The following is an 8,878-nucleotide window of genomic DNA, read 5'->3' as shown; positions in this document are numbered from 1 at the left end:
AAAATTAAATACTTGCTTTTAGTAAAATGGATTTCTTTTATAAAATTATAAATTGTATGACTATCATATGCTTGCTTTTCAAAATGATATTCGAATATTTCTAGTCAAATATATATAAAAAGTGAAAATAATGGCACACAGCAAGGCGAGGGGGATGGCCCTTTTGTGACCAAAATAAACAAATAAGCATCATTTTTTTTCAGTTCATTTCTATTTTTCTTATGATCAGGAATGTTCAATTTAGTATATCAAAACTTTTGGGGGAAAATTCCTTATAGATTTGTAACCTAAAAAAATATAAACAGACACGAAATGCTGAAAAAATGGGGGTGGGTTTTTTTTGATCAAAATAAAAATATAAACATCAATTTTTTCAGTTGAATTTTCATATCATTACGTTCAGAATTGTTCAAACTAGTTCCCAGTGAAAAAAAGTTTTCAAGAAGACCAAATTCCAGTACCTAAAAATAATCTTTTTGGTCCGGGTCGTATACGACCAGAAACAGACTCAATGTGAGGGTTTTTTTGCCCAGAAAAAAGTTAGCTCCCACCCCCAAAAATATTTTTATGATGATCAGCAATGTTAAATTGAGTAAATGAATGCCTAAGATATTAAAAATATTTCGGATTTGGAGCCTAAATTTTTTTTAAAGTGGAAATGGTTGCAAGCAGCTGGGGCAGGGTGGCCTTATTTCTGATTTTAAAAAAAATAAGCATCATTTTTTTCAGTTCTTTTATATTTTTCTTATGTTCAGAAATGTTCAAACTACCAATCCCACACCAACTTTAGTAAAATTGAATGCATTTTGCAAACTAAACTATCTATAAATTGAAAAAAAGTTCACAAAAAGGGGGACTGCCTTTTATGATCAAAATAAACCAATAAGCATTATTTTTTTCAGTTCAATTTTCATATCATTGTGTGCAGAAATGTTTAGACTACTTTCCAAGTGAAAAAAGTTTTCAAATTGACCAAACATAAGCACTTCAAATGAAGAATTGTTGGTCCGGGTCATGGTGACCCGGGAACAGAACTTTAGGGACCTTTTTTTTCAGCAAGAAAGAAGCCCCCACCCCCCCAAAAAAAATTACTCATAGAGAGAACCCCTGAAACGAGGCAAAGCCATGAAATTTCAAGTTTCAGATATGCAGGGAAAAGTTTTTACAGGGTCTCAAACTTTGATTTCGGGTCTCACAGACCCTAACAGAACAGCAGGGTTTTAAGTATATCTTCTCATGTTACAACACTGAAGAACTGTATGCCCAAGAGGGTTAAGGCAGTACTGGAAAATAATGGTGGCCACACAAAATATTGACACTTTGGGCCCCATTTGGACATTATCACTTGGGGTATACTCACTTTTGTTGCTAGCAGTGTAGGCATTAATGGCTGTGTGTTGCGTTGTTTTGATGGGACTACATATTTACACTGTTATATAAGCTGTACACTCACATCACAGCCAAGTGTCATTTCTTCAACATTGTCACATGAAAAGCTAGTCTTACTAACTGTTCTTATGGTGTCTGTATTTAATCAACCTCAGGTGACTCCCAGGACCACCTTAAGAGCATTATTGGCCCTGGGCAAAGCAGTGTACTGGGGCCCATATGACAACCACTCACAGGAATACAAATGTAAATGGTCGATAAAATTAAATATATATGTAGCATCGGAAGACCCTTCAAAACAGCACAGAAATTTAGGGTTGGAAGATATCTTGGAGATCCTCTAGTCCAGTGTTTTTCAACCAGTGTGCCACGGCACACTAGTGTGCCATGAGACATAGTCAGGTGTGCCGCGAAGTTCAGAGAGAAAGAAAGCAAGAGAGGGAGAAAGAAAGAAAGCGAGAGAAAGAGTGTGAGAAAGAGAACAAGAGAGAGAGAAAGAAAGCAAGAGAGAGAGAAAGAGAACAAGAGAAAGAGAGAGAGAAAGAAAGAGAGCAAGAGAGAGAAAGAAAGCAAGAGAGAAAGAGAAAGAGAGGGAGGGAAGGAGAGAGAGAGAGAGAAAGACATAGAGGGAGGGAGGGAGGGAGAAAGAGAGCAAAAAAGAGAGGAAGAAAGGAAGAGAAAGAAAGAGGGATGGAGAGAGAGAGAGAAAGAAAGAGGAAGGGAGGGAGGGAGAGAAAGAGGCAGGGAGAAAGAAATAGAGCAAAGGGGAGGAAGAGAGAGATAATTTTTTTGTCCAAACTTTTTTTAGCCCCCCCCCCCCCCCCCAATGTGCCCAGGGTTTCGTAAATGTAAAAAATGTGCCGCGGCTCAAAAAAGGTTGAAAATCACTGCTCTAGTCCAACCCCCTCTGCAGATGGAAACCTTACATTACCTCGATTGTTTTGATGCCTCTGACAGAAAGGAAAATTGCCAGACAGGAGAAGGAGTTTACTAGGAAAAGGCTTTCCATGAAGAGGAAGGCAGAGCTAATCCTGGATTTATTACCACAACTGAGCCCCAAAATTTGGTTGCTAATCACATTCTTAAGTGAGTTTCATCATATTTTACTCAATCCATGGCTCAATCTTGGCTCTCACAGTCATGTGCAAACCAGGGAAGTACACCTGAAGCATATATGCTAATGTACTGCATGTACAGTGCCTGAAAATCAGTTTCTGCATATGCTCAGAAGAAAAATAAAATTAAAAAATAAAATAAAAATTTAATTAAATTACTTTTTTTTTAAAAAGAAAGCAAAAGCAAGATGGCTATGGCATGCAGAGTGCTGGAAATTCAGCTTAAATAATTAAAAAATAATTTTTTAAAAAAAAAAATGCACACTGAAAATAAAATAAAAAATACTTTTAAAAAAGATGGCGGTGCCCATGGACTGGTCCTGATCAATCCAGTTTGGTGATGTCATTGTGACATCACCAGCGGGTCACCACTAGTTCGGGTGAACCGGTCCAAACAGGGAGAGGCCCACCCTTGGTTACAAACATATGAATTAATACCCATTTTTTTTCACTAGCTCTCTGATCCATTAAACTAATACAGTATATCAGTCCCAGTATGCACTCAGTTATGTTGTTGTTCAGTGATGGCAATCTGGTAGACTGAAAGGCAGGTTGGTCTTGTTAGCATCTGTGATAAATACCAAAAAGAGGGTCACTAAGAATTCAGGCAAACGGCTTGGTTGGTGAGTTCTATGAACTTTGTTCGTAATTTTCAGGAAAGCTCTTCCTGAAGTGACTGCACGTTTTCTTGACAGGTTCCTATCATAGTTCCCTCTAAGCTGAGCAGTGAGCAATCACTCACTTAAAAATCATCATCAACTCAGAGTTTTCCAAACCTGCCCAGAAGCCGAGAGGGAAAGAGTGAGAGGGAAGGAGAGAGAGAGGAAGAGAGAGAAACAGATAGAAAAAAGAGAGGAAGGAAAAGAGAAAGAAAAAGAATGGGAGTAAGGAAGAGAGAAAGATAATCAAAATCTAGTTTGAAATTAGCTCAACTATTTAAGTGGCATTTTGATATTAATAAAGTTGCCCTATTATGAGCTCACTGTTATAGACACACAGTACAGTATTTTATTTTGAAATTCTCTGAGGCAAAACAGGGTGGGTTTTTTATTTGTTTGTTTGTTTGTTTATTTGTTTATTTATTTATTTATTTATTTATTTATTTATTTATTTATTTATTTATTTATTTATTTATTTATTTATTTATTTATTATTTCTGTGCCGCCCAGTCCCGAAGGGACTGCCGCTCAGACACTATACTTTTCCGCCCACCCCCCCAAAAAATTAGAGGGAACACTGGTTCCTATTGTGGTCTATGGAATCTCTCTTAGTTTTGCCCCCCAGAAGGAAAGCTTGTGGGACTGAACCTTCTCACCTGGGTGGGGGTTCTGTTACATAGATTGGGTGAGGTGATTGGAATTCAGAACTGAATTCCTTTTTTCTGTGACCAGTGATCAGACAAGAAACAAATTAACTGTTAAAGAAACCTTTTAAAAATTGATAAGTGCTAGAACTGGTTTGGGTTGTTTTCCCAGCATTAAAATCTGGTATATTACTCCCTTGGATATCAGTCTCTTGCTACAGGGTCCAGGAAAACCTTAGGTATAAGAAATGTATGCCCTAGCTTACCTAAAACCTGAAATGCATGCCTTCTTTATGAGGTAATTCCACACGTCCCATATACCCTGTTGGCAAAGTACGTGTGAAAGATGAGTGTCCAAAGAGTTTCCAAACAGCTGAATTAACAATATAAAGGACGGAAGATTTTAGATTTAACTGAACTCTTTAAACTAATCACAGGTAGCTCTTGAGCCTTATTAGATTTAATTATATATTTATACAGATTAAGCCATTAGGCTACCGTGCCACTCCCAGGTGGAAGATACTGTCCCAGATAGAAGACACCCATACATAGGTGAATGTTGCAAGGGAATTTAATGTTTTCCCATTTCTTAATAAATTTCCAGAATGAGATTTTGCAAAACTGGGCGGATACATGAAATTGTATTTATTGGTTGACCACATTGCTTGCAGAGCCAAACCTCTGCCAAGTGGGCAGAGTCTAGAAAGAGTAGCCCCAGACAAAATGGTGCAGTGCTGGCTGGGAGAAGTCTTCCAGATTTCATCCGCTTTTCAGTTTGCCTTAGCTCTTTTTTTGATGTATGGGTGAAGTTTTGGCAACTTGCTTATAGAGGATTTTCATTGTTTGCTATTATCTGTGCATGTTAATTGGTTTAGCTTGGTCATAATTTACCAAGAAAAGGAATGAATTGATGATTTTTGCAACATGGTTTTCTAGTTTTGGTCACTTGTGAGTCATCTAAATGTGTTTCCCAACCTTGGCTACCTGAAGGTATCTGGACTTCAACTCCCAGAATTCCCCAGCCAGCATTCGCTGGCTGGGGAATTCTGGGAGTTGAAGTCCAGATACCTTCAAGTGGCCAAGGTTGGGAAACACTGATCTAAATGATCAAAAGGAGGATCAGAATAAATTTAATTTCTGAATTTAAATTATTTTCACATAGTGGCGAATATCTGTAACTTGGGTATAGGATGAGGGTGGAAGCTCATTCTCTGTGCTTGTGCATTGATTTTTGAACATTTCATTACCAGGCTAAGATCTTGCTGGAAGTGGAATACTTTCAGATTTAGTTTTACTATTTAAAAGTGGGTGCAGTGCAGTGAAGGGCTACCAATTTTTTTAGTACCACACTGTGGGCGTAGCTTATGCAGGATGCTCTGCATTTTCTTTCAACATCTTTCAGTGCAAATTAGGTGCATTGGGGTGGAGCTCCATTTCGCTACACCACTGCGTTTCTACCCCACCCACCCCCGCCTGGGCAGCAGCCCACCCCTGGCGCAGTGGTAGTTGAAGTTAGAGCTTTTATTTTGGTTTCCTCTAATTGGTCTTGTAACTTTCTACTGCTGCCCTGAAGGCTACCTATAATTAATTCATGGTGTCTTGATTCTACTTTAGTCTATCATATTTTAAAGATTGAATATACAAAATATAGGAGAAGAAAAAGGGCTGATAATAAGAGCAGAGGCTGAAGTATAGAGTTGACAGATTCTGCTAATTAAACAAAATCAATCTAGTCTTTCACTATTTGAATAAACCATGTTATAGGTCATATTCAGAAGTATCCAATATAATTGCTTCCCTCCCTCATTTATTTTAAAGAAGAAAATGAAAAAAATATTATATAATTATTGGGAGAAAATGGTGATATTTCTTCAACACAAGACAATTGTGTTCATTTATCTCCAAATATGATGTTGCACTTAATTTTTTAATTGTTATTGATTTAATCATTATTGATTTAATCACTTAAACATTAAGTTCCTTTCTTATAGTAATACTAATTACCTTCAAGAACAATAAAAAAGCAAACAAAGAGGAATTATGTCCTGCAAATTCATTTAGTAAGTTACATATTGTTGCATTGTTGCGTTATTTATCACCTTGACTTGCAAATGCAATAATTGTATTGAGTATAATAAATCTGTCCACCCACAAAATTCTCCATCACAAGTAAGGGCAAGAGAGTGAGAAAACCCAAGTTTAATATTGTCAGATCATTTTAACATTGAATTTAGGTCAGAGTGCATTATCCTCGATCCACAGCTCACATTAGAGAAACATCTTTCAGCTGTGGCGAGGGGGGCGTTTGCCTATTTGGACCGGGAGTCACTGCTCACAGTCACTCATGCCCTCATCACCTCGAGGCTCAACTACTGTAATGCTCTCTACATGGCCTACCTTTGAAAAGTGTTTGGAAACTTCAGATCGTGCAGAATGCAGCTGCGAGAGCAGTCATGGGATTTCCCAAATATGCCCATGTTACACCAACACTCCGCAGTCTGCATTGGTTGCCGATCAGTTTCCGGTCACAATTCAAAGTGTTGGTTATGACCTATAAAGCCCTTCATGGCACCAGACCAGATTATCTCAGGGGCCACCTTCTGCTGCACGAATCCCAGCGACCAGTTAGGTCCCACAGAGTGGGCCTTCTCCGGGTCCCATTAACTAAACAATGTCATTTGGCGGGACCCAGGGGAAGAGTCTTCTCTGTGGCAGCCCTAGCCCTCTGGAACCAACTCCCACCAGAGATTAGAATTGTCCCCACACTCCTCACCTTTCCTAAGCTTCTTAAAACCCACCTCTGCCGTCAGGCATGGGGGAACTGAGATATTCTTTCCCCCTAGGCCTTTACAATGTATGCATGGTATGGTTTTATAATAAGGGTTTTTTAGTTGTTTTAGTATTGGATTGTTACATGCTGTTTTTTATCACTGTTGTTAGCCACCCCGAGTCTACGGAGAGGGGCGGCATACAAATCCAGTAAACAAACAAACAAACAAACAAACAAATAAACAAATAAACAAATAAACAAATAAACAAACAAACAAATAAATAAATAAACAAATAAATAATGTTCTGATGATTTTTCATATTTTCTTTATCACTATTAAAGCTCAGTTCATTTTGGATAAAATAGAAATACAGTGTTCCTTCAATTTTCGCGGGTTCGAACTTCGCGAATAGCCTATACCACGGTTTTTCAAAAAATATTAATTAAAAAATACTTCGCGGGTTTTTCCCCTATACCATGGTTTTTCCCACACAATGATGTCACACGTCATTGCCAAACTAATAATTTTTGCAAATAAATAACAAAAAAAATAATTATTGTTAATAAATAATTATGTTTATAAATATCAGGATCACTAAGTGTCTTATTCAATGCTGAGTACCAGTAATAATGGTGAGTAAATGGTTGTTAAGGGAATGGGAAATCGCAATTTAGGGGTTTAAAGTGTTAAGGGAAGGCTTGTGATACTGTCCATAGCCAAAAATGGTGTATTTACTTCCGCATCTCTACTTTGCGGAAATTTGACTTTCGCGGGTGGTCTCGGAACGCATCCCCCGCGGAAATCGAGGGAACACTGTAGTCTCCTTTTCCTGATAAGGGCATGAGTGACTGTGAGAAGTGACTCCCTGTCCAGATAGGGCCGCAATTGGTGCACAAGGCATACCTGTGTGAATGCCCCCCTCACCAAAGCCAAGAGATGGTCTTCTAAGCTCAGCTGTGGATCAAGGAGGACGCCCAGGTAGAGGGGGCCAAAGACTCCCCCCGCAGGGTAATGGATGGACAGTCGGTATTGTCCCTGGGAGGAAAAACCCACAGCCACTCCATCTTGTCAGGGTTGAGTCTGAGATTATTAACGCCCATTCAGACCCTGACAGCCTCCAGACACCAGCACATTACCTCCACTGCTTCACTGAGTAGACAAGGGATGGAAATGTATAGATGTGTATCATTAGCATATTATTATGTTGTAAGCTGACCTGAGCTGGTTGAGAAGAGTGGCACAGAAAAAGAAAGAAAGAAAGAAAGAAAGAAAGAAATAGTTTGCCAACTGCCCATTAGATAAGCATTTAAGCCTGAGACCTACAATGCCCTGTTCATTAGGTGCTTCCCAAGTTATGAAGAAACTCTTAAGTTTGTTTCTAAAGGAAGTATTTAATTCCTGTGTGGATTCATCTAATCCAGCCCACTAGTTTGAGAATATCATTGGTTACTTTGTCAAATGTTTTCCTGAGAGAGGTTTCTTTATTGACATAATTGCTATGATAAATATAACCAAACATAAAACAGATTACTGGTTAATCTGGCAAGATGTCTTAAAATCCCTATTATGTCCAAACTGCTTAGAGATTTAAAACTTTATCATCTGCTTTATACATTTTCCACGTATTGATCTGTGAAAAATGGAACCTTCTTCTTGTAAGAAATAATACATATAATAAGAGCAATGGCATAGCCATCTTCATGACATATTATATTGTATAATCAAAATATATTTTCTGTATATCAGCTTTCTTTCTGCTGCTCTTTTCTCATAAACAGGATATGTTTGTGCTAAGAGAGGATGTGTTTGTGTTGTGAGAGTGTGAGAAAGTAGGGTGTTTCATCATTCCACCGTCCGTCCATCCATCCATCCATCCATCCATCCACCCACCCACCCACCCACCCACCCACCCACCCACCCACCCACCCACCCACCCACTTATTTATTTATTTATTTATTTATTTATTTATTTATTTATTTATTTATTTATTTATTTATTTATTTATTTATTTATTTATTTATTTATTTATTTATTTATTTAAATTGGTAAAGTCTCCTGAGAGACTTTAGGCAACTCACAAAAAAGTAAAACATGCAATGTAATATTAAAACCCCTTAAAAAAACAATCTAAAACAATTAAAACCATACATGTCATTAATGGCCAGATCCCGATGGAGTACCATCAGATCAGCAGTCCCAAGCCTGCCAAAAAACCCAGGTTTTTACAACTTTTTGGAAGGCCAGTAGGGTGGAGATAGTCCGGATCTCAAGACGTAGCTGAGTCAGAGCAGCCACAGAG

Source organism: Erythrolamprus reginae, chromosome 3 (genome assembly GCF_031021105.1).
Source record: "Erythrolamprus reginae isolate rEryReg1 chromosome 3, rEryReg1.hap1, whole genome shotgun sequence".
In the NCBI taxonomy this organism is placed as follows: Eukaryota; Metazoa; Chordata; class Lepidosauria; order Squamata; family Dipsadidae; genus Erythrolamprus; species Erythrolamprus reginae.
This window is presented reverse-complemented; position numbering follows the sequence as displayed.